Genomic DNA, 27,912 nt, shown 5'->3' with positions numbered 1-27,912 from the left:
AAAAGTGGGAAAATATTGCCAAGTCAAGATATGCCCTGCTCATAGACTCATACCCAAAAAGACTGAGTGCTGTAATAAAATCAACTAGTGCTTTAACAAAGTATTAGTTTAAGGGTGTGCACACTTATGCAACCATATTATTTCAGTTTTTTATTTTTACTTGCCTCCACCTAAAAGATTTCAGTTTGTTGTTCAACCGAGTTGTACAGTTTATAGGACACATTAAAGATGGAAAAAGTTCTGAAATAATTTATCTTTGTCTAATTTTTTTTACATCACAGAATCCTGACATTTTAACTGGGGTGTGTAGACTTTTTAGATCCGCTGTATGTTTTTTTTTTTTCTTTTCGATCAAGGATTGTAGGGTGTGGGTCTTCAAGCCTCCGGGGAGGATGTGTAGGCCTTAGGTTCCTTCCTCCCCTGTCTTGGAGGACTTTTTCTTCAGGAGAGCCCCTCACCGAGTTCTCATTGTTCTGGTTCAGCTGCATTCTTGTGCCCTAGAACTTTGGGGAAAGGTCCTTTCTCTTCAGCAGGGGACCATATGACACACCCTAGTGCACTTTTTGGTGTGTTCTTGAACTTTGTTTTTCTGCACAGTATCGCAGTCTCTAAAAAAAAAAAAGTTGTATTTGTCCAGGGCCTGTACCCACAGGACTGACCATATAGCTATACATAATGCATACAAGTGTAGTAAAGGGGAAGCCAGCAGCCGTGCTCAAGTGCATCCAGTGATATAAAGGCTTGTGCAAACAGGTAATAAAGATGGCAGTTAAAAAATACAAGCCCACCAAACTGAAGGTATTTTCTAAAATGTGAGCCTGTGCCAGCAGTTGGCCTTGTTTTATTTTTAGCTAAGCTGAAAGAAGCATGTGGCTTACAAAACACAATACGACTAATTTACAAATGGAGTTGACAATCTTTACTCAGTAGACTGAGAGTGAAGATTCACTTCTATTTAATCTGCACAAAATGATGAAAACAGCAACAACTTAAGTGAAGATTATCAATTCCTCTAGTAAACCAACCCCAATCAGTTATCAAGGCAGTAACTCATCTCTTAGCAGACTACTTTGTTTATTGGTTTAATTAGACAAACAGGGCCTCAAGGTAAACTTCATCTTCTGTGCTGCCTTTTAGTGCTTTGGGAATCTTTTATCAAACATTTAGGCTGGGTTCACACCTATGCAAATTGGATGCAGGCTTCCCCGCATCCAATTTGCATGGTAGGAGATTGTGACCAGCTCCCTATGGAGCTGGTTCACATATCTCTGCTGCGGCTCTGGTGCAAATTTGGACAGGGGCCTTTTGGTCCATTTCAGGTCCAAATTCAGCTCAAAATTCGTGCTGAAATCAGGCCTGAATCAATGAATGGTGATGCATCAGATCCCTGCTGTGAGCAACATGTGGGAATAGTGTGAACCCAGCCTTAAAGTTTACTTGTAAAACAACATGTTCTCTCTCATTGATAGATTTGTACATATACAACTTATATAATGTATTTGCATACCAAGCAATACTTAATTTGATTACAAAATCAATGTATTTGTGTACCACGCAATACAACTTTCAATTACAAACGATCATGGTTAGTAGCTGCTCTCATTAGCATTGTAGAGCAAGAAATACCAGTAAAGCCCTTTAGCTCATGATGGATAATACCATTGTACTAGAGGATGCACTTGACTTTGTAATAAAATAAATACAACAGATAATAAAATTTTATATTTACTTTTTTTTCATCAGCTTCTCTAATAATTATTTCATATTAAGGTTTAAACTGCTTAGCAGGTTGTTACATAGTGACCACATCTATGTGTATATCATTTTTACAAAAGCATAAATGTATGTTTTGTCATTTTAGAAGTCTTGTACTTTCTGAATAATGGATTTCTGAATATATTATCCCATACTAAAACTGTACATTGAAAGTGGCTGCCAATGCAATAGAGATGACATCACTTTGCTCTGCTTTGTGCCTTTAATCCTTAACCATTTGCCGCCCGCCATATAACGAAATGACATCGGCAAAGTGTTTGCTATATCCTGACCAGACGTCATATGATGTCTTTCAGGATATCAAGCCGCTGCGTGCCCCCGGGTGTGTGCATCTCAGCAATCTTTGTTGCGGCGTGTCAGTCTGACACACCACAACTCCGATCTAGGTAAGGATTCTCTGAGAGAGACTCCTTACCACATGATCAGCTGTGTCCAATTACAGCTGATCACAATGTAAACAGGAAGAGCCTTTGATCGGCTTTTCCTCATTCGTGTCTGACAGACATGAGTAGAAGAGAGCCGATCAGGTGCTCTCCTGACCGGGGGGGGGGTCTGTGCTGATTGATTATCAGCACAGCCCCCCTCGGATGCCCACCCAGGAACACCAGGAAGCAGCCAGGACCACCAGGGATGGCCACCATACTGGACAACCAGGTATGCCAACCTATACCACCAGGGAAATGCCAATCAGTGCCCAGGCAGCTGCCAATCAGTGCCAAAGAAAAATGCCTGCCAGTGCCACCAGTGATGCTCATCAGTTAAATATATTAGTGCCAGCCATCAGTGCCCATAAATACCCATCAGTGCCACCTATCAGTGCTCATCAGTGGCATCTATCAGTGCAACCCATAAGTACCCATCAGTACAGCCTTTCAGTGCTCATCAGTGTCACCTATGAGTGCCCACCAGTGCCACCTATGAGTGCCCATCAGTGCCGCCTATCAATGCCCATCAGTGCTGCATATCAGTGCTGCCTATCAGTGCCGCCTATCAGTGGCACCTCATCAGTGCCGCCTCATTGGTGCCCATCAGTGTAGCTTATCAGTGCCCATCAGTGAAGGAGAAAACTTACTTATTTAAAAAATGTTATAACAAAAAACAAAGAAGAACTTTTTTTTTCTAAAAATTTTCATTTTTTCATTCGTTTAGCAAAAAATAAAAACCACAGAGGGAATCAAATACCACAAAAAGAAAGCTCTATTTGTGGGAACACAATGATAAAAATTTAATTTGGGTACAGTGTAGCATGACTGCACAATTGTGATTTAAAAAGTGACAGCGCTGAAAGCTGAAAATTGGCCTGGGCAGAAAGGAGCGAAAGTGCCCTGTATTGAAGTGGTTAAAGACTCAGCTTTGGTCTTAAAATATTTTTGGTTTAGTAACTGACAGATGTTTTTCCCTAAATGTTGGATCTCCGATTAATGTATGCTTTCACCATTCACATTAGTTTTTTATGTTTATTGCTTTGAATAAATTATTTTCTCTTGTTCTGTTCATCTGACAGTTTATACAAACACTGCATAGCAGTCAGTCAAATTTAGAATAAAGTGATAGGAAATTTGTAAGGAAGTGACATAGCATCATGAGTAATTTTATATAAGAAGTGGGCTGATTGCATCCATTTGCTTAAGTAACTTGTACAGTTTGACATCCTGTAGACACTTCACAGAGTTTTATCGTACCATTAACTCTTACCATATTTCAGCATTCGGTAATAAGGGTAGCTAAGCCAGGATACATACAGTACATAAGTACTTACTGTTAGTTTAGAAATACTGACATCCAATGGCTGTTTAGTGCTTATTATAACAATTATTGCAACTAAAACATAATCTGCATGTTAACTCTCTATTAATCACAAATTGGAAGTGCAGTTTTAAAGGTTTTTATATCATCTATGTTTATTAGAAATCTATAGAGAAATGTAATACAAAACAATAAAGTACTAAAAGCAATAGAATACACAAAGGAAATCATTATACAGTTGGAAGACTTTGACATGCAAGTGCTGGGATTTAGTATTGATTTAAAGTCTCTGACTTCAGATTAATTTAGGAAGTGCATCACATGTGAAGTGAATGACTGTACATCCAAGTTTTATATGAACAGGTGACATTGCTAAGGTAGTGTGGAGGAGAGGTCAAGTAAACTTGCACTTACTTTTCAGTAATTTTTCTATAATAGGGGTGAAGGTTCTAGGTAAACACTGTACACTATAGCTTCCCATTTCAAAACTGTGGGAAGTGGCAGTCAATTACTCAGCACAAGACAGCACAACCTTCCCTCCAAGCACATCCAGTGTCACAAACCATGAATCAGATTGAGACAGAAGTACAGTTAAATCACACTTGTTAATAATAATAATAAAAAAAGATAAACCGAGTAAACATAGTCAAAACATATATAGAGTTCAGGAAACGGAACGAATAGTCAGATAAGCCAAAACATCATGGAGCCAGAGATGAGCGTAGTAGAACAGCAAGCAGGATCTGGAGCCAGAAGGAATGTCAGCCAAGCAAGTCTTTAACAGGAACACAGGAGAGCGTCTCTAGAGATGTGACCAAGGTGAAGGCAGAGATCGACTGGATGGCTTGCGTAGGCAGGACTGACAAGCAGGTTATCATCAACAGGTGAGTCACTGTGGAGAGATAGAAGCTGGCAATTAGCCGACAGCTGAGCGGCCAGCTTTGAGAAAGAAGGGCTGAGTCCAGCCCTGACACCCAGATACAATATTTAAGTGAATGAAGAAGTGTGGCCTGATAAAGAGACAACCCTTTTTAACCTCCCTGGCGGTACGATTATTTCGGATTTTAGGTGCTAAAAGCGGTACCATTATTTTGCATGAAAATTTGGCGTTTTATATTGTAGTCCTGTAATTCTTAGGAATAACTCTCTTAAATCTGTCCAAACCAGAGTCTAGCAGACATCCAGGGTATGATAAAGTTTGAAAAATGAAATCATAAATTATAATATAATAAACAACTATAAATAATTGTACCAAATAATAATATAACAATAATAAAAATTATTCAATAATGTAAGCAAATCAAAAACACTGAAATTTGCTCAGTTGCAGAATTGTCACTGTCATTACTTTTCAGTATTTGATGACGGATCTCCCCACAAATCGCTATCGCTCAATTCTGCGAGTGATTCCAATTTATTATCGCTGTTTTCTAGCTGGTCTAAAGTGACAGTTTGGTTGCTATGGACAATCTCCAGTTTCCAGGCAGAAAGAACAGTTTTTATTATATAAAACTGCATGCAGGACACTGGGCAGACCACTAGGGACAAAGGGGAGGTGAAATATTTACATACAGCAATGTAATCTGTAAGATTACATTATACTGTATGTATACTGTGTGTTTCACTTTTTGAATTTGGCGCCGATCTCCATCCCCGTGCGTCGCAACGCTCGCAGGGAACGGAGATCGGGTCTGTGATAGATCGAGCGAGACACGGCTCGCTCATACAGCGGGGAGACAACGCTGGTTCCGAGGGAGAAGGTAAGTAAACCTCCTGGATCCAGCGATGCAGTCCCGAGTCTGGCTCGGGGATATCGCTCTTGGTATAAAAATTCCACCCCGAGCCAGACTCGGGAATACCGTCAGGGGGGTTAAACAAGGACCAGCCTCGTTTTGAGATTTTGGTGTTTACATGTTTAAAACAGTTTTTTTGCTAGAAAATTACTTAGAACCCCCAAACATTATATATATTTTTTTGCTAACACCCTAGAGAATAAAATGGCAGTCATTGCAATACTTTTTTCACACCATATTTACGCAGTGGTCTTACAAGCACACTTTTTTGGAAAAAAATCACTTTTTTTAATAAAAAGAAAAAAGACAACAGTAAAATTAGCCCAATTTTTTTTTTATATCGTGAAAGATAATGTTACACCGAGTAAACTGATACCAACATGTCACGCTTCAAAATTGCGCACGCTCGTGGAATGGTGACAAACTTTTACCAAAAAAAATCTCCATAGGCGACGTTTAAAAAATTCTACAAGTTGCATGTTTGAAGTTACAGAGGAGGTCTAGGGCTAGAATTATTGCTCTCGCTCTACCGATCAGGGCGATACCTCAAATGTGTGGTTTGAACACGCTTTCATATACAGGCACTACTCACTGTTTAAAAAAAAATAAAAATTGTCCCTTGCAATAGAAAAAAGCATGACAGGGCCTCTTAAATATGAGATCTGGGGTGAAAAAGTCCCCAGATCTCATATTTAGACTAAAATGCAATAATAGAAAAAAAATTGTAATTTAAAAAAATTAATTGGCTCTTTAATAGCTGTGGGCAGAAGTGACGTTTTGACGTCACTTCTGCCCAGCAATTGTATGGAGGCAGGTGGGGGCCATCTTCCCCTCACTCATCTCCATACCTGACAGGAGACAGGACGCTATCGCCTCCACCGCTGCTGATGGCTCTGGTAAGAGGGCACTGAATCGAGGCAGGAGGGGGGGCCCTCTCCCGCCACGGATAAAAGTGATCTCACTAGCTGCTGCCATAACAATGATATCCTCCTTCAAACAGCCACCGCAAAACTGCGGCGGGCAGTCCGTAAGTGGTTAATGAGTGGTGGTTTTATTACTAAATCTGAGTTGCAAGTAGTAAATGGTGCAACTGTTAAGACAAGTTAAAATATGTCTATTAACAAACACCTATATACTCATCTATAGTGTTTCACTTCAATTAGCCATAAATGTAAAAAGAAAATCCCAGTGTACTTATTTCATATTCGTATGGCTTGATAATTGAAGTGAATATTCATACAATTTATTGTGTGAACGTCCCCAAATTCTTTAGTCTCAGTGTATTTTAGGTTTTGTTAATGCAATTTTGTACATTTTAGATGTTGCCTAATTTTAAAGAGCATTATCTAATATAGTAATTCAACACTAAAAGTGGCTAAACCCACATCAGACAGACTCCAACTGAAAGTCACTTTTGTGTTCAGACAGCAGACTAAAACTGTGGCTGTTAAAAGTAAGGGTTGCATTCTTAGACCCACCTAAAGCAGAAAATGAAATAATTTGGGGTTAATTTTAGTAATTTTTTTAAACTATTGGTTTATTTTTTTTATTTCGTTTTCTTTCTTTCTTTTAGTTTTTTCCTTTCTTTTACCAAAAAACATTTAATACATGACAAAGGATCCCCACAAATTAGCTAACAAAATAACACAGCAGATAAGCTTGTTTTGCATCTACCTTTTTCATATTGACACCTCATACTGACTGATAAGGGGTGAGTTACTGCTCTGATGAATTATTTGGGTTGATTCACCAAATAAGTAGTGGCTGTTAAACTAGCAAAGTGAATCATAGTAAATAACATTAAACTGTGTTTTCTCTGTATACTCGATCATATACAATAGTCATTAAATAAACTTGCCTGCATATGATTAATTTATTGAAGCAAACACAGCTTTACCTTATTTACTAAGCTGAATGAGCATTCATCTTCCAAAACAAACATTCACATTGCTGTGAAGAGCACCTTTTCCTTTATTAAATTAATTAAAATGCGTTCTGTAAACAGATAACTTCTCCCCATTGTATCAGCAAAGCTAAACATGTAAAGGAGACAAGTCCTATGTCCTGTACATGTTTAGCAAAATATTATTATGCAACATTTCACCTTTACCTGAATATAACCATATGTATTTAAGGATGTTTTGGAATGAATAGAGATTTGGAGAGAGATTTAGAAAATCTCTATGTGTGCTCTTTAAAGGTCTGCATGTAACCTTTAAGTGGCTTGTACAGATGCTATGGAATGCTATATTCTATTCTTTAGGCACAAACTCAAGGCACAATTCACCTGAGATTGTATGGACAAGTATGTCTAGACCCTTTGCGACTTTGCTAGTGCTCCATTCGGTTTTCAGTTGTTCTCCTGGAATGGCATTCCATTAGGATAACGGCATGACAATGTTAAATGGTCCAATGGTAAATGGAAATTTGGCAAGCCAAAAATGTCCCCTCTTTCTCTGACTTCAATAATATTCTCTGAATATCTTTTTTTAAAATGAGGTCTTCTTTTTCTCTGACTACTGCATTGGTGGCGCTAAGCTTTAATGTTGCTAACAGGCCTTAAAATACCTCTTTGTAAAAGAAACCGGAAAATTGTATACTCACCTTTTTGTAATTTTCCTTTGCTGACACAACTTCATGGCAGTACACACTGGGTTGTGACTCCGCCTCCACAACCTGACAGGATTGATCAAGCTATAATAGTTGAAGAGAGATCCCCGCCCCCCAACATCTCTGTATATATCATCTAGGAACAGGGTGGGTTTCTGTGTGCTGCCATGAAGATGCGTCAGGAAAGGAAAATTACGGAAAGGTGAGTATACAATTTTCTATTCTCCTGATGTCTTTATGGTAGCACACACTGGGAAATAACTTGCCAGTCAGATGGGTACAAAAAAATTCAAGTTTTATTTCTTAAAGAGCTGTAGAATTGGCTCTAATAATGGATCTGCCAAAGTCTGGCATTATTAGCTGAGCAGAGTCTATCTTATAGTGAGAAATAGATGTATTTCTAGACGACCAGGTCGCTGCTTTACAGATTATTACTGGTGAAACTCTGCATTATGCTGCCCATGAAGTCGCCACTGCCCTGGTTGAGTGTGCCCTGATGCCCTCCGGAATAGCCAGTTGACGAATGGCTTATGCCTTCTTTATAGAGTTAACCAACCAGGATGCAATCGTTCAAGACGTTGCTGGGTGACCCTTCCTAGGTCCATGTGGAATTATGAGGAGAGTATCCAACTTCCTGAAGGAAGCTGTGGCTTCCAGATAGTTATGCCTGTTTCCACATCCAATGCATGGGGTTTGCCTTGGTTGTTAGTAAAGGATGGAAGGATGATATCTTGATTGTAATGAAAAGAGGATGATACTTTTGGGATGAAATGGTCCAAGGGGCTCAGTGCCACTCTATCAGGATAGAGGATTAGATATGGTCCCGTTATCAATAATGCTTTTAGTTCAGAAACTCTTCTCACAGATGTAATGGCAGGAAAGTTAACTTCAAGGTCAGGTTCCAGAGAGAGGTTGACTCTGGAAAAAAAGGAGGGGTTTACAGTGGGTCAAGTACTATTAAGAGATCCCATGTCGCGAATGCTGTTTTTTTTTTAGGTCTGATTTTAGGCAGGCCTTCATGAACTGTATTACCAGGGGGTGTAATGCCCATCTAATGCTGGTTTTAGCCGATAGGGTGGAAATGTAAACTTTAAGGGTACTTGAACTCAGTCCTTTATTAATACCCAATTGAAGGCACTCTAGAACTTGCAACGGTTCTAGTGATATTGGGTTCCAGTTCCTTTGTTGGGCCAGCGAACAAAACCTACTCAAAACTTGTGTGTATGTTTGGTTGGTGGTGTTTTTTATGGTCTGTAGAAGAGTTGAAATTACTTCTTATGAGCATCCCTGTTCTAGCAGCCAAGTCCTCTCAATTTCCATGCTGTCAAATGTAACTACTCCTGTGCTGGATGCAGGAATTGACCCTGGGATAGGAGGTCTGATGTTACCGGTAGAGGCAGTGGTTGTTGCAGGTTGAGCTGTAGCAGAGTTATGAACCAAGGTCTCCTCGGCCAAAAAGGAATTACTGCTATCACCGTTGCTAATGATCTCCGAAGCCTGGATAGGAATCTTGCGATTAAGGGAATTGGTGGAAAAATGTATCCCAGCTTGAATTTCCACTGGTGGATCAGGCAGTCTATTCCCTTGGCCGATGGGAAGGCTGCTCTCGACAGAAATCTCTGACATTTGGTGTTCACATTAGTAGCCGCCAAGTCGATCTCCTGTATTCCCCAAGTTTCTGAAAGGAGAGAAAAGGCCTGCTGGCTCAATGACCACTTGTTGTTAAAGAGAAGTTCCCTGCTTAGATAGTCATCCAGCATGTTCTGTGCTGCCGGGACATACACTGCCCTCAGGTCTACCAGGTATACTTGTTCCATTAGTGGGCAAATCTTCATACCTCCTAGCCTCTGAATATATGCCACTGCAACTCTGTTGTCCATTTGAACCAGGATGCTTTTCCCAGTCAGGTATGGAGCAAAGGCCAAAAGCACCTGAAAGGCTCTGAGTTCCAGTATATTCAATTCTATACCGTGAGCTTGAAACTGCCACTGTCGTTGGACTGCTAGGTTTTGGTAATGGGCTCCCCATCCCTTCTGACTGGCATCTGAAGTAACAACTTCCGCCTATATCCACCACCACATTGATTGTTTCTCGTATCTGTGGATGTAGATTGATTGAAGCATTGATGCTCCATTCCACTGCTTCAGAAAGGAATTCTGCAACACTCTCGTGTGCCACAGGGACCACTGGATCATGGGCAGAGTTGCAGACATGGACCCGAGGACACTCATACAAACTCTCTCTGGTAAACGTGTTGCTAAGATTAGCCTCTGTATCTTATGAATTAGAGGCATTACCTTCTCCTGAGGAAGCTGTATTCTGTTTAGAATGGTGTCCAATTCCATCCCCAGGAATACCATATTCTGTGTAGGCTGCAGTTTTCTCTTCTGCCAGTTGACTAGCCAACCAAAATCTCGCAGTGTTGTTTGTAAGATCTCCCGATGCTACATCAAGACCTGGCGACTTAGTAGTATGTCATCAAGATAATAGTGTATTCTTAGACCTCTCTCTCTGAGATATGCAATGATGGATAGAAGAACTTTGGTGAAGGTCCTGGGAGCCGACGAGATGCCGAATGATAGGCACTGGAACCGGAAGTGATAGTGGTTGACTGAAAAACCGACACATCTACGGACAGCATCCAATCTTTTAGATTCACTGCTAATTGTATGGACTGGAGGCTTTCCATCTTGTAGGACTCAGATGAAATCCCCTGTTTTTTTTTTTTACACAAAATAGGGGGGAGTAGAATCCTCTGCCCCTTTGACACAGCCTCCTTTTGTTTTAACTCTGTTATATAATTTAGTAGGATCTTTCTCTTGACTGGAGAAGATGGGAGTCTGGTTGGGTAAAAGTGGTTTCTGGGAATTCTGTTTAAGAACCTCCACTTGTGACCGAACTTGATTGTGGAAATGGTCCAAGGGTCTTTGATGGGATTCGTCCATATTTGTGTGAATCTCTTGAGTCTGGCACCAACCTTTGGAGGATGGGCAGGCGTATCCTCAAAAAGACTTCTGCTGTTCGCCAGATGGTGTAGTCTTGGTTTTTCACAGTTTCAGGAAAGATGACTGTGTGTTCCTCCAGTTTCGCTTAAATTCTTTACCTGGTCTACAGGTCTTGGCTTCCCTGTATCTTACAGGAAGGTTGCGTTTGTAGGCAGATACTCTTGGTGTCCTAGGTCTCCTGTCAGAGGGAATGAGGCCAGACTTGCCCCCTGTAACCTTGGAAATGGCTGCATCCAATTTGGAGCCGAAGAGATTAGAGCCGTCATAGGGAATTTTTCACCAATCTGATTTTGATGTAGCGTCAGCTATCCAAGGCTTTAGCCACAAAGCTCTTCTTGCCATCACCGGGGCTAACAATGCCCGGGCCGAGCATCTGATAATATCCACTGAGGCTTCTGTGACAAAATCGCCTGCCAACTTGAGTTCTTGCAGAGAAGTAATTATTTTCTCTTGGTCTGCTCCATCCTCTTTTGATATTAGAAGCCCAATCCGAAATGGCTCTACCAACTGCCGCCGTGGTGACTGCTGGTCTACAGGTGCCTCTTGCCGTGGAGTATGCTTTCTTTAGTTCTAGATCAATTTTCTGATCTAAAACGTCCCAAAAGGAGACTGCATCCTCAATGGGTAGAGTGAACTGTCTTGCGAACCGCATAAAGGAAGCATTGACAATAGGAGCATTAATTAAGGGGTTAACCCTAAGCCCTTTCAAGGGATACATCTTTGCTAGTCTATTAAGGCTGTGCCTTTTGTCGGATCTTTCCCATTCGTCCTAAATTAGGTCTTCTAGTTCTTCAATGAAGGGGAAGGTTTTTGGATCCCTTTTTAAATTTGGAAAATATTTTCGGGTTTTTTGAGATGCTTCCTCAGATTTCTCCCAACCTTTGGCCTCCTTGATTGACTTTGCAAAGGGTTCAACCAGAGAGAAGTAAAAACCAGCTTTTTTTTTTTTTTAAATATACAGTCCCCACATGAAGGGATCAGTACTTACTGATGGCATCAGTGCTGTTTTCCGCAGTAAATATACTGTGAATAAAGTGTGAATTGGTGATGTCCCCACAGTGGGGAGGGCACATAATGCCCTGCATTTTCAATATTATCTTTTGTCTTCCTGGTTGAAAGATGCTGGATATAATTCAACCTGAGCACAATTTCTGGTAAAAAGGGGTACTGTGGGGACAGCTCTAGATTTTGCAATACTCAGCAGCCAGGGTTGCTATTGTATTTTTTTTTTTTTTTCAACACCTGGGGGACCTTGACAAGGAAAGAAAAAAATTGCCAAGAGTTAATCATTTCTCTGACGTAGAGAAAAAAAAATTTGGTCTACTATATTTTTCTGAAGTGCAACCCACCTCATGAGTCAAAGTCCATCTTTAGTGATGCCTTGGATAAAGCTTTTTAATATATTTCTGTTCAGTTATCTGCTGCCTACACCCAAAAAAATACTATCATTTTCTTTTTTCATTTTCTGCTAGTAGCAACCTTTCTGCTTAGGTCCTCAAATGTCTACTGTCTCAAAAAAAAATTAAAAGAGAGAGAAAAGCAAGCTGTCTACCACATGAAAACACACAAATACCTTAGTCTCTAACATTACATCACAAGTATGCCATTTGATTTGGTATGCACTGATCTATCTACATTTTACATTATATTGGAGCAGTATTCCTGCACAACAATGCCAAAGTTCTTCATTTCATCAGATTGTACTGTATATGTTAAATCATTAAACAGATGCCTAGCATACGCGTTGCCAAAGCCACTACATCATGTAGCTGCACCCAGGAGTACTGAAAAAATAATATATAAATATATATATATATAAAAATCTGTTTTAAATAAACAATACAAATAAAAATACAAATACGGTAGTGAGAAAACAGGGCACAGTAGTCAGCAAGGCTCATCTCCAAATACAAGATAAAGCAGTAGTACACTCCTATGAAAAACTTATACTCAATATGTTGATTTCCACACAAACATACTAATATTCATTGTCAAAGCTCCTAAATTTGAATAAAAACACCATCTGCATTTCTAAGCACACATGTTACTGTGAATAAATCGGATCTATTGACCAATTCTATATTGTTAAATTTACCCTCTCTACAGTAATTAAATATTAATTAGACTTCTAATATAGTCAAGTGAATTCCTTGGCTTGATGTCACATAAATAATTTATTATAAAGGATACCTGAAGGCTGTGCCTGGAAATCTGATTGGCCATTTTGAAATTGGTGAATTATGAAGTTTCATTATTAAGAGAGCAGGCAGCTAAGAGATGCACTTAGCTTCTGGGGACTTTGAAAAGCATAAGCTGTCTCATTAGGGAAAAAAGGAATAAGGCAAAATATGCAAACATGTTAGCTATAGAAAAAAGGTAAGCTTCAATGCTGAAATGTTTTTTTTCTGAATATGTGGTTTTCATTTTACACAGCTTAAATTCCACAAGTCTGTCGATTTCAAAGGAGCCTCATTTCACCAGAGGAAGCTTCCCTCTAAAGCATTTTGTTTTGTATCAAGAGCAATCTTTAATATTTTACTGAAAAAGCCACAGGTAGCTTAATAGGTTCTGCAGCTGAGTTGGCACTTGGAAATGAGAGAAAGAAGACAGTCCAGGGTTCTTGCTGGAACGTGTGTTGTGCATGCAATTAAATCTCAAGGTCAAACAATTTACAGACAATTACTTTTCTCACATCTCTAGAAATGCCTGCTTACGCGTCTTTAATTTTAAATGATACTGATATTCCAATTCTCCCCAAAGGTTAATGCTGACTAAATCCAGCTGTGACCTGACACGATACGACAGCACACTGGCTAATTATCCTCTGGATAGTCATTTACTTGAAACTATTAAGAAATACACCATGAGGGAGATTTAGGACCCTGAAAAAACGTTAGCCTGATTTTGAGAGAGGACAGTCTGAGAGATAAAGATACCTGTTCAGTGTTAGTGATATGCTTTAATAACAGAAAATTGTTCATCCCACTCTTTTTTTTTTGCAGGTTAAGTTGCTAACTAGCTAATTCTATCCATTCCCTTAGGCTGCCACTTAATGTCATTGACAAATTCTACACTTCTAAAATGAATTATGTTGTACACAAAAGCAATGACTTGTGCAAAGTTAAAAAAAAAAAAAGAGATATTTGAAAGAAATGAAAATATCTATTATTATTACTTTACTTGCTATTGTAATTGTTGTAAGAAGGAATTAATGGCTTGAGATGATTTTAGCAGATTCTTTTCCAAAACATATCTATTACTAGAATAGTGTTTGAAAGGACAATGCTCTTTATGATTTATTGCTATTATTATCATGTCTTTTAATGTATTAATGTGCTGTCTAAAGTCCCATTCATTCATGTATTACAGTAGTTTTAATTGTCTGTAAAGTGAATATGCTGTTGCATTCTACTAAGAAAAGTAAAGCTACCTTAAAAGCTGCATTGTTAGACTTTAAAAGGTTAAATGTCCATCTAGTTCAACTTATCAAAAAAAAAAAATGTCCATGCATAATGTAAAGACTATGTTTTTAATATTTTCAAGTTCTTTTTTTCATAAAGAAAGTTATGTACAAGACCAAATGAGCCCATTTGCCTGCATGTAAACGGAACCTGAAACATGTCACATATATTGTAAGAAAACATTACATTTAAAAGCTTCATAATCTTGATATGAAGATTCAAAAATGTAAGGGATTAACTTACTCTGCCTGATTCTTTGGAGAGTTTTTGTATAAAGAATAACTCACCCTAATGAGAGTCATTGGTATTTAGTAAATTGTATAAGGAACAGCCAGGTGATACAACAAGAAAATAAGCAAATACTCTTAAAAAAAGTTGGGTTTCTTAACCACTTGCTTACTGGGCACTTAAACCCCCCTCAGTCCCAGACCAATTTTCAGCTTTCAGCGCTGATGCACTTTGAATGACAATTGCGCGGTCATACAACACTGTACCCAAATGAAATTTTTATCATTTTTTTCCCACAAATAGAGCTTTCTTTTGGTGGTATTTAGTTACAGCTCAGAGTTTTATTTTTTGCTAAACAAACAAAAAAAGATGCAAAAAAAAAAAAAAAAATCATGTTTTAATAGTTTGTTATACAATTTTGCAAACGGGTCATTTTTCTCCTTCATTGAAGTGCGCTGATTAGGCGGCACTGATGGCTGCATTGGTGGGCACTGATGGGCTGCATTGGTGGGCACTGATAGGCTGCATTGGTGGGCACTGATAGGCTGCACTGGTGGGCACTGATAGGCATAGTTAAGGCGGCACTAATAGGCACAGATAAGGCGGCACCGATCGGCACAGATAAGGCGGCACTGATGGGCAAAGATGGGCACAGATAAGATGGCATGGATGGGTGGCACGTATAAGTGGCACGGATGGGTGGCACGGATGGGCACTGATATGTACCACTGATAGATGGGACTGATGGGCACTGATAGGTGGCACTGATAGGTGGCTCTGATAGGTGGCACTGCTGGGCACTGATGGGCGGCACTGCTGGGCACTGATGGGCGGCACTGGGGTGCAGCACCTTTAAGGAAGATTGTGGGCACTGTGGGTGGCACTGTTGGTGGCAGTGGCCTAGCTGTAGCAAAGTGACTGCTGGGAAGATAAGTATATTACCTCTACTTTAAGAAGCTTTTTTTTTTTTTTACATAAATTGACCCTTTGCTGACAATATCACTTGAAAGAAAGAAAATGCTGCAAAACAAATGCCATATACTTGCATGATGAGACCCACATGGAACTTCCAGTGCTTGACTGCATACTGGTTTGAGGACTTCCAAAACAAATCAGTTACAGAAGCATTTTGCTTTCTGACATTTTCATTTTGAGCACAGGATATGACATTACAGTTATGTTTTATAGAAAATCTGTTTCAGTTGTTATCGCAACATAGGCACCCAATACAACACTGTAGGCTGACACTGCCTGACTGGTGCTAATTATCAGTGTAGAGCACCATTCTGCAATCAGTCACAAAGAAATGCCTGCCCTTGAACTAGCGCTGCTTCTGTAGTCAGACAATGGGAGCCTCCAGCAATGCATTAGAACTTTGGATATGACATTTGTCCCCATGGATCCATTTTGGGAAATACGTTTGTGACTTTTAAAGACAAAGTTGTATGATGGATTCTATCACTTACTATGTTTGTAGCTACCTGGTTTTCTAATGAGCTATTATTATTATTTAACGTAGAAGCAGAAAGGCAGAACTTTTTTCCATTTTGGATAGATAAAGAATGGGTTATAACCCCTGTCAGGTTTGGGGTCCAATTGGGGAGATTTCCTTTCACTTCTTGTCCCATAGCCACAACAAAAAGTGAGAGGAAATCCCTTCAAAGTGATGGAATTCCTGGTTATCACCAGCACTCTTTCACCTTCAATAACATCATTTTGTGATTTTCTTTCACCTCCAGTGATAACAGGAAATGACAAATAGAGAAGGTGAATCTCCTTAACGTGGCACAGACAGCAATAAATACCTGACAGGTGTTCTAAACCCTCTCCACTTTAACCAAAATGAAAAAAAAAAGCCTTTAATTTTACTTTAAATAATAAAACAGACAAATTAAAATTCACCAAGATTATGAAATAGAAACAGCTGCGCCTAATTAAACTGCTAAGTGTATCTCAAAAAACTTCCCAGCATCTACTGAAAATTGGGTACCCCAATATTCCAGGAATTAACTGCACCTGGTTATAAATCCAAAAGACGAGGTGTTAATCAGGGGGGTATATAATAATTCAACCAAGACTATGCAGAAACTTGTCATATGTATTGTTAAACACTTTTGGACCACCCACAGTCGTTATACGTCAGAAGGAGGATATCGTTGTTATGGCAGCAGCTAGCCTCTTCTTCAGTGATCAGTCAGTTTTAAGTTAAAAGTGGTCTCTGTGGTGGATTCCCCGCGAGATCACTTTTATCGGCGGCGGAAGAGGGGCCCCCCTCCCACCGCGATCCGGTGCCCTCTATGGCTTACCGGAGCGATCGGCAGCTGCGGAGGTGATCGGATCCTTCCTGGGGCCTAACATGGAGACGAGTGAGGGGAAGATGGCCCCCACCCATCTCCATATCATTGCAGGGTGGAAGTGACGTCAAAACGTCACTTCCACCCATAGCTCTTGAAAGGGCCATTTAAATTATTATTTTTTATTGCACTTTAGTGTACATATGAGATCTGATGTCTTTTTTGACCCCAGATATCATATTTAAGAGGTCCTGTCATGGTTTTTTCTATTACAAGGGATGTTTATATTCCTTGTAATAGGAATAAAAGTGACATTTAAAAAAAAAAAAACAGTGTAAAAATAAAAGGTAAAATATATAATAATTAAAAAAAATGTAAACAGGCCCTGTCCTGACGAGCTCGTGTGCAGAAGTGAAAACATACGTGAGTAGCACCCGCATATGAAAACGGTGTTCAAACCACACATGTGAGGTATTGCCGCAATCATTAGTGCGAGAACAATAATTCTAGCCCTAGACTTCCTCTGTAACTTAAAATGTGGAACCTATAGAATTTTTTAAATGTCGCCTATGAAGATTTTTAAAGGTAAAAGTTTGTTTTTGAAGTATGACATGTTGGGTATCAATTTACTCAGCTTAACATTATCTTTCACAATATATAAAATTGGGCTAACTTTACTGTTGTCTTATTTATTTATTCAAGTGTATTTTTTCCCAAAAAAGTGCGCTTGTAAGACCACTGCGCAAATACTGTGAGACAAAAAGTATTGCAACAACTGACATTTTATTCACTAAGGTGTTAGAAAAAAAATTATAATGTTTGGGGGTTCTAAGTAATTTTCTACCAAAAAAAAACAGTTTTTAACTTGTAAACAACAAATCTCAGAAAGAGGCTCGGTCCTTAAGTGGTGAAGGACCGCCGTAAGCTTTTAGTTAATGAGCGTGTCTTGTATAAAATGTTTAACCTTGTCAAAGCTTAGTGTCAGTGTTTTCCATGCTCTTAGTATTGTTTGTTGTTGACCATAAAGATGTAGGTTATTAGTGTGTCCTCCCAACAGGCAATGTTTGGGACTGGCTGGTGAAGGAAAGCCTCCCATGGATTTTTGCACAAGTTAACATGTAAAATCGTAACAATAAGTCCTTTTCTTTTATCTTCTGTGGAGGCGTGGTTGCTGCATGAAACCTGCATGATTACTTCCATTTTCGGCTTCTGTGGAACACACACCAGCTTCAAGGATAGCAGGATATTCTTTTACTACCCTGTTTCCCCAAAAATAAGACCTAGCGTGATTGTCGGTAATAGCTGCAATATAAGCCCTACCCCCAAAATAAGCCCTATTTAAAATCCTTGTAGGTCTTATTTTCAGGGTAGGACATATTTTTGGGGGAAACATGGTAGGGCTTATTTGTTTCTGGTGAGTTATCCAAACCACTAGGGTGTGAGCACTGAGGCACTTTATTTTTTAATTGGCTGAAGCACTGTGGCACTTTGTGGAATAGTAATTCACAGAAGATAAAAGTAAAGGACTCGCGTATATTTTCTAAGAGCACTTTTATTTTTGGCACAATATTAAGAGTTGATTGCTATAGCGAATTGATTGGAATTATATGCACAGTTGTTTTTAGCACATTGATTGGTACATAGATTTGATTGTTTTTGATATTACGCTTTAATTTATTGTTTTATTATGATATTATATATATTTTTTGGTATATTTAAAGTATAACTAAAGCCAAAACTTTTTTTAAATTTTGGATAGAGTGGAGAGGGATTAGAACACCAGTAAGGTTTTTTTATTGCTGTCTGTGCACACGTTAAGGAGAATCATACTCTCGATTTGTCCTGTTCACCGGTATCATTAAAAGTAAAAGATAATTGCCCAAATATTTGGTTATTCCCAGAATAGTAATAGAGGTGAAATCTTTCAATGGTGACACTAGTTCTGGTGACCTGCAGGTCCCCAAGAAATCTCTTTAATTTGCAGGGATTTTCTCTCACTTCCTGTTTGGCTATGGGACAGGAAGTGAAGGGAAATCTCCCCAATGGGTCACAGATGGTGCAAAAAAAAAAATCTGATAGGGGTTATAACCCTCCATTGCTCTATCCAAAATGAAAATAAAAGTTTTGCCTATAGTCCAATTTTAAGCACTGCCAATTTACATTTTTAATTTTAAATTTACACATATAACACTAATAGACAGAGGGTAGGATTAACAATGCCAACAAGCTCAGAATGACAAAGACTATTTACTGTACACTCATGTCCAGTACCCTCTGCCTCATCGGGTGTGGTCTTTCTGTAGCAGGAGAAAGATGGGTAAACATATTCCCTGGGGTGTCCAGAAGCACAGAGGCTTATGGGAATTTAGAGGATTGTGGAGGAAAAGGATTTAAAAGAGCTAGTGCTGCATTTGAACATGTTGAGTCAAGGGGCACTTCACTACACTCCACCCCACTTGATCTTGCTGTTCCTGGCAAGTTTGCAGAGCAGACAAAGTTATCCCGGGGGTCTCAAAAATGTAGGTCTTTAGGAGTGCCTCAGGAATTGGGTCTCGGCTCCATTTTTTTGGAGAGGAGATGCCACATATCAGCCTTCTGGCATGTCAGTGAATAGGGATTCAGTTTTTCTTGATTTCCTTCTCTCTGGATATCATAGATTTGCACACCCAGAATAGACTGTTGTAGGACAATCCAAGGACTTCTTCCCATTGTGTTCGCAATTTTCCTTGCTGGTACGTCTTTTCTTCAGACTAACACTCTGACCCAAGGTTAAAGGTCCGGTTAATGGTCTGGTGCCTCTGATATTCTTTGCTCCACCTATGGCTGGTCTTTAACAAACTTCAGAGAGGTGTTGCCTCTATTCCCAAATCCAGAAAGTCAGAAAGTGCTCTAGTTTGTCTGTGGGCAAGGGAACAAAGAGGAAGTGCCAACTAAGTGCAATAAGTTAAGTAAGATTTTAATGACACAGCAATAAATGCACTTACAGGAAGGTGAACAAAATCAGGCTCATCTGTGCTGTGGGCACAAGGTGCAGTCCAGTGGCTGCTCCATCCTAATCCACAGGGAGATGGTTGTGGGAGACAAGATGTGCAGTCTTTTCCTGTGGCCAAACTGGTCATATGTAGTTTGTCTGTGGGGATAATGGTCTAAAAGAGTAACTGGCCTGTCATGAAATGTATTTTATGGTTGTAATTGCAGACTGCCTTTGCCAAGTAGCGATAATTCCTTAATTTCTCATGAGCTAAGCATCTCAGGAGTCATATCATGGTGCAATTGAACCTCCCTAATGTGCCCTTGATTTGTGGGTGGTAGTGTGTAATTTCTTAATGTCTAGTTTATGGGACCATTCTTGGAAAAATTCACTTTCAAAACTAGGCTTTTGGTCTGAATGTATCTTCTGCAGACAGCCATAAGGAAAGCAAAAGTGCTTCCACGCCAACTTAGTGGAGGCTTTGGACTTCTGGTCCCTGATCGGTACTGTCACTGCAAACTTGTTAAAGTGGCGCCCTATAACTAGAACTGGATATTATCTGTCTTCTGACATGTTAAAGTGGAAGTAAACTCTGATTGGTTTTACTTCCTCTTTTCCCCCTGCTTTTCCTTGCAAAGTAAAAGCATAATGGGCTAGTATGCATCACATACTAGTCCATTATGTGCCACTTACCTGCAATCAAAGCCTGCGCTGTCCCTGCTGGTGGCCGCATCCATCTTCACCCCTCTTACTTCCGGGATTGTGGACTCCAGCTCTATGACTGGCCGGAGTCACATGACATCACTCCCGCACATGCGCGTGGGAGCCATCAGTCATGGCACTTGCTAGTGAAGAAACGGCACAGAGGGCTGTTTCTTTACAGTGCATGCGCTGATGATGTCGGCGCAAGCGTATATGGTAAATATCTCATAAATTGTGCAGGTTTGGGGAATATTTACAGTACCTACAGTTAAGCCTTATTATAGGCTTGCCTGTAGGTACAACTGGCTAAACTAGGTTTACAACCACTTTAAGTGTAAGACATTCAATGATCAGTACTTTTCATTGGGTAGATATGCCAAATCATAGGTGGAATCTGGGCCACAGCCCCCTTCTACACTAAACAAACTATGCAGTGTCAGCAAACTTGCTCAAACACCTGGTATAGACCCCCACACATGTCCTGTTTCCAGGTGAATGTTTTGTGGATATCCTAGTGTTCCACATTCATGTGGACTCTGCATGACACAGCCAGGGCCCAGATCTTTGACAAAGACCTGACAGGTTATTGAGGAATAATGAGAGATCATTATTCTGAAGTACAGTATACCATCGCTCATAATTAGCACTTTCATGTGTTCTGGTTATGTCAAAAAATAAAGTGTAAGTGCCCAACTCATATATATGTGACTCTTTGAAAGTATCATAAACGTGTGTGTACACCTGTGTGAAAAAAATGTGTGTGAAGTGACCCCAAAAAGAGATGGGGACAGATAATAGTATATTCAAACAATTAATAAGAAAAAGAAAATGATAATATATATGGTAACCTATATGTTACCAATTAATTGGGGACTGTATGCATGTTTATCCCAATGAAGGGGGAAACAAAGCAAAAACAGTCAATGTAGACACATAAAAATATGACTAATAACAGTGATAAAGTCCATGATAAAACATGCAAAATGTAAAGTCCATATGAAGACGTGCAGAATATCAATGTGTTCTGGTTATAGCTTTGATCTTTCTCTGGGATTGAGCCACTCCTGTAACTGCATGTCCTCAATTAGGGGAAACCTATGGATCCTCTCTATGTGTCAATGCCCAGTTATACTCTTCCAGTACACAGAGAAGGTTCATCTAATGTCTACTCCTGGGCCGTCCTCCATTCATTCATGATACATTTCTATTTTTTCTAGTTAATTTATTCACAGCTTTGTTCCTGCGATGGGGAGTTGTTCCACTTTGCTGGTTAATAATACTGTGGACTTTTTCCAGTAAAATTGTGCTATTTAGGTTGGTACAAAAAAGACCCCTGAGAACTTTAAAGATTGCTTCATGATATCTGTAACATAAAAGGAGTTTATTGAAAAAATAAAAAATAACACAGGTGCAGCCTATTAACTTCTGAATATGACCTCTGGATCTAAGATCAACAGTTGACACTAGACCTATCACCTTTCCAACCTGAAGTCAAGAGCCCACCCTACTCTGCCCATCTGGGGCTAACCCACACTTTATGGACTTATGCATATATGCCATACCCCACCAACTGGTTTAACGCCTTGCCGCCGAGCGTACGCAGATGTGCGTACTCGGCTTTTGGGGGGTTATACTGGGATGATGCCCGCAGCTGCAGGCGTCATCCCGGTACTGTTTTTTAGAGCCGACGATCGGCTTTCCAGCGATAACAACCGATGCGGCTAAAAGCCATTCAGCTGTTATACCAGAGGAGCGGGAGGGGACTCCCCTCCCGCTGCCTCCCACCGCTTTTACCGGGCCTCCCGTTCCACTGGAAGCCCCAATCAACAATCCGATGCCTCCGGCAGCTAGGGACAGACTGGAATGAAGCAGTAAGTGGCTTCATTCCAGTCTCCTGATTGTAAACACGGAAGTGACGTCATGACGTCACTTCCCGTTTACTCGGCTGCCAATGGCGCCAGTTTAAAAAAAACATACGGTATTCGGAATCGCCGAAAATAGCGATCTGAATACTTTGAATTGCAAAGGAGGGATTGGAGGTCTTTTAGACCTCTGATCCCTCCATAATGAGTACCTGTCACCACCTATTACTGTCACAAGAGGTGTTTACATTCCTTGTGACAGCAATAAAAGTGATCACCATGATTTTCAGAGCGAGAGCAATAATTCTAGCACTAGACCTTCTCTGTAACTCTAACCCGGTAACCGTAAAACATTTTTAAAGCGACGCCTATGGAGATTTTTAGGTACCGTAGATTGTCGTCATTCCAGTGCGTGCAATTATAAAGCGTGACATGTTTGGTATCTATTTACTTGGCGTAACATCATCTTTCACATTATACAAAAAAAAAATTGGGCTAACTTTACTGTTTAATTTTTTTTAAATTAATGAAAGTGTCCCTTTTCCCAAAAAGTTGTGTTTAAAACACTGCTGCACAAGTACAGTGTGACATAAAATATTGCAACAATCACCATTTTATTCTCTAGATTCTCTGCTAAAAAATATTGGGGGTTCTAAGTAATTTTCTAGCAAAAAATACGGATTTTAACTTGTAAACACCAAATGTCAAAAATAGGCTTCTCAGGAGGATGGGTAAATCTCAGACCTAATGCCGCGTACACACGTAGCGGACTATCCGGCGGACTTAGTCCGGCGGACTTCCCGCCGGACTTTCCGAATGGGCTACTTGCCCACATACGGCACTTTTTCAGTGGACTAATACGGCGTACTAAGTCCGCCGGACTATCCGCCGTACTTTTGAAATGAACAGACTCGTCCACACACGCGGAGGAAAGTCCGCTCATTTTGAGCGTGTCTCCAGGTAGACGGGGCCAGCGAAGGAGGCGTCGCTGGCCCCGTCACCTGGTATGGACTTAAAGGGGAACCCCAACGGCGAAAAAATTGGCGTGGGGGTCCCCCCCAGGTCCACATCAGACCCTTGTCCGAGCAAGCTACCCGGCCAGCCAGGAAAGGGAGGGACGAGCGAGCGCCCCCCCCCCTCCTGAGCCGTAACAGGCCGTGTGCCCTCAACATGGGGGGTGCCTTGGGGAAGGGGGGACCGCGCAGCCCCCCACCCCAAAGCACCTTGTCCCCATGTTGATGAGGACAAGGGCCTCTTCTCGACATCCCTGGCCGTTGGTTGCTGGGGTCTGTGGGCGGGGGGCTTATTGGAATCCGGGAGCCCCCTTTAATAAGGGGGCCCCCGGATACCGGCCCCCCACCCTATGTGAATGAGTATGGGGTACAATGTACCCCTACCCATTCACCTGTAAAAAAAAAAGTAAAAAAAAACACAACACACAAGGGTTAAAATTGTTTATTACACAGCTCCGGGGGTCTTCCGTCTTCGGGGGTCTTCTCGCCGGACTCCTCCGCTATCTTCTGCTAGCTCTTTTGCTAGCGGGGGAGCCTGGCTTTCTTCTTCGCCACCGCCCTCTTCTTCCGACTTCGGGGGTCTTGTCCCCCTCTTCGGTTCTTCTTGCCGGGCCACCGCGCCTTCCTCTAGCTCTTTTACAGGAGGTGGCCCGGTCTTCTGTCGCCGCTGTCACTGCTGTCGCTGCTGTCGCCGTCTTCTGTTCTTCTCTTCAGATGTTGCCTCGTCGCTCTCTCTGCTCACAATGACGGGGACACGGCGCGCACCGACTTATATAGGGACATCACCGAATGATGTCCCCGCCCAGTATGATGTCACAGTCTCAGCATCCTCTGGGACTGTGACATCATACTGGGCGGGGACATCATCCGCTGATGTCCTTATATAAGTCGCTGCGTGCCGTGTCCCCGTCATTGTGAGCAGAGAGAGTGACAAGGCAACATCTGAAGAGAAGAAGAGAAGAACAGAAGACGGCGACAGCAGCGATAGTGGCGACAGAAGACCGGGCCACCTCCTGTAAAAGAGCTAGAGGAAGGCGTGGTGGCCCGGCAAGAAGAACCGAAGAGGGGGACAAGACCCCCAAAGTTGGAAGAAGAGGGCAGCGGCGAAGAAGAAAAATGAGCGGGAAAAGTCCGTTCATTTCAAAACCAACGGCCGGATTGTCCGCCGAAATGCGAGTCCGTGGAAAGATTGGTGTGCAAAACTACTTTCTAAGTCCGCCGTACTTTTGGGTAAAAAAAGTCCGCCGGAGGCTGCACATGGGGGGATTGTCCGGCGGACTTTTCCACCGGATTGTTTGATCGTGTGTACGAGGCATTAGTTTGTCATGTTCATTGAACAAACACATCATGTGCTTTTGTGTCCTCTTTCCCTATACGATACACACTAGGGAAAGCACACATCAACTCTTTTCTCCAAAAAATGACAATACTAAAAATTTAAATAAAACTAAAATAGAATCAGATAGCTAAGCAATAAAAAGCACATGTACCAAGTTAAATGTAATGGCAGCATATGTGTAGGTATAGAATATATACTGTATGTATGCAAGTGCTTGAAGGCCTGCACCCAACATATGCATGTGTACAGTACAATACAATTCCATGGACAGCCCACTAAGGCTTTGTATAAATTATATTTTTTGCAGTCCCCACTTATTGTATGTATGCACGCACGATACTGTTCTATTCCTACATAGTGTGCACAAAAAATGTTAACATTGGTTATATATGCCAAAAAAAGAGGATACGTTTATTCTTTAATACCACCATAAACACAATACACTATCAGAAGCACCTCTGGTAAACCACCTCAGTAATGGTTTATAATTTAGTAATTTTAGTTACAGTTGTGTCTCCCTTTTACATTCTATACCAGTTTATGGTGAAGGAATTGAAGCATATTAAGGCAAGTTTGTAAAGATGTTGGTGTTATATATTATTATATTTTACTGAGAATACTTTGTACATGAATAAGGACTATACTTGGTGATCTGATACAGACAACCACCAGACTAGGGGCACATGACTTGAGAACCAAATAAGAGCAAATGATAGTTTTAATTTGGCACTGAGACCAATGCAGAAGATTGCTCCTTATAATTGTGCCATGTAGCGGTAGACTGGCGGTCTTCCAGTGTGCTCTTCCATGTTTCTTTTTTTACAGATTTCTTGAATCGGCTGGATGGGCTTGCTGAAAATTGGCACTTGGTAGTGTTTGGAGTCACCCGGCTGATATATTGGGGCTTAAAGTAGTGCTCTGTGTTTATATGGACAATATACTGTATATCATTTATATTAGTTTATTATTCATGAGCAAAATTCTTCATATGTTAAACTTGAAGATAATTGTCTTTCAATTAAATCAGTTTTTTTCTTTCCAAACATCACTTTAAAAGGAATCTAATTGAACATCAATTTATATATAAATGGTCTAACTGCAAGAAGTGTATTTACCATGATAAATGAAAACACTGTATGCATTATACATTTGTAACATTTATTCACAAAGCAAAAAATTTTTTTATATGTTGGGTTATTAAAGTGTATACATTTACAAATTATGGGCACATCTATAATTTGACTTAAAATGATATAACTAAGTACTGTTACATATTTCATTTATAAACAATACATCACCCAGCCAATTACACATATCTGACACACTAGTATAGCTTTGAAAGTATATATTTATTTTTTCATTGAAACAAATATAATGGAAGAGCAGTTAGAACAATGGAAGATGTTTGCAAATTATTCACTATATGGTAGTGTGACATTCACAATGCCGTTTGACTTATTAAATGAACCTTGTATTGTTCTTGTTTCAGTATATTGTTGAAATATTTCTGATCTTTTTCCAGAAGAGGTCAGTGTAGACTAAAATAAATTGCAGTCAGTTTTTATTGCTATTACAACATTTTAACCGATTAAATAACCTAGTGTTTTTTTTTTTTTTTTTTTAAGAGAACATATGTATTTTTTTGTGGTTTAAATAAAACCAAAAAAGGTGTTTATCTGGATTTTATGCCAATAGGAAGAAAGAAAGAAGTGCCTGCATTTTTTCTTCCAGGTGTTTTGAAGTGTGTTACTAAGGTTTTCTTTTTCAGAGCAGCCAATTTTGGTTCTGAAAAAAAAAAAAAAAAAAGAATAGGTTAGATAAGAAGTGTTTTTTGCTATAACTTTGGTGGATGAAAAACCTTACGTCTTCATATTGAAGGGGCTGCAGGAAGCAGGTTGTGCAGGGGGTTATTGGTTTCAGAACAGGATCAGTTCACAAAGCTATGTTTCTCTTGCTTGGTCGTTATTTTTCTGATACCGTGCCTTACCGTAAAAATATACAATATCTTTAAAGGCTAAGCTTGCAAAGGTGATTGCACATTTTATTGAGCTTGTTCTGTAGGTAGTGATCTTTTACCACTACTGATGCTGTTATAACACTGACACTGACACTGTGTTATTTTAGGAGTTGTTATGATAAAAATCAATTTAAAAGTCAATACATAAAAATGAGCTTACAAGTTATCACTCCTTAAAATAACTCTAGTTTCAGGTTGATGAAATATGTGAGTTTCAATGGGTGTCTGCTGAGGGAAGCAGAAAAGGGAGCTGTCTGAGGTGGTTATGAAATAACAATTTGTGACATAAAATATTTATGAAAGAATAAGCCTTCCAACAGTTATATGTTAATTTCAAGAGAAAAAATGAATCAAGTGATATAAGCGTCTCTGGGACTAAGGTAACATTCTTCAGGATGTTTATAGACTGTGGAAATTCTAGAACTGGTTATTTTGTTCTGTTGGAAATGTGTACTTCATTCAATGCTGCGTCTTTATGAGTCTTTTAACATTTCTCAATAGGACTTTTTTGGGGGGGCGGCTAACAGTATGCCACCCCCCTGAGTCGGTCGGTAGCACTTACCCCATCGGCAGCTTCCGCTGCTCGACAGTGGCTTCCCATGCTTGGCAGTGGCTTCCCCTGCTCGGCGGCCTCCCAGTTTCCTTCTTCTTTTCTCCTGCAGCCACCCATTCTCCGGGACATCACGGTGGCGGCAGCTTCCATTCCCTCTCTCCTCCACGGCGGCCAATAGGGAGTCTTCTCTTTTCAGCCAAACAGAAAACAGGTGATTCAACAGCGAATATTCATTTGCTGTTGTAACACACCTGGGTGGGATCAGGGTGCATCCTCCGTGACCCGATCCCACCTGATTTTGAAGCCTATTAGAGCTATAATCAGGTGCTTAAAAAAATACCCCGCCGCTTTAATTCATGCACCTGGTCCGACGCATGAATAGGGGGTGGCCGCAGGGCCATGGATGGATTCATGCTATGCATAAATCTATCCATTGCATATAGGGGGTTGGAGTGGAGAGAGGGGGCGGTGCCCAGGCTCCCCTGATGGATGGGCTGCCACTGCCCTTTACTATCAAAATGTTTTAAACTTTGGAGGGCAAC

The 27,912-nt window shown here is 40.3% G+C and overlaps 1 long non-coding RNA gene across 1 annotated transcript in view; it reads left to right on the top strand.

Moving 5' to 3' along the window:
* LOC143987994 (uncharacterized) overlaps positions 1-27,912 on the top strand; it is a 237,985-nt gene that overhangs the window by 121,601 nt on the left and 88,472 nt on the right. The window lies entirely within an intron of this gene.

This window comes from Lithobates pipiens, unplaced genomic scaffold, assembly GCF_037356315.1.
Source record: "Lithobates pipiens isolate NorthernLeopardFrog02 unplaced genomic scaffold, aLitPip1_a1.2 Scaffold_18, whole genome shotgun sequence".
Lineage (NCBI taxonomy): Eukaryota > Metazoa > Chordata > Amphibia > Anura > Ranidae > Lithobates > Lithobates pipiens.
This window is presented reverse-complemented; position numbering and strand designations above follow the sequence as displayed.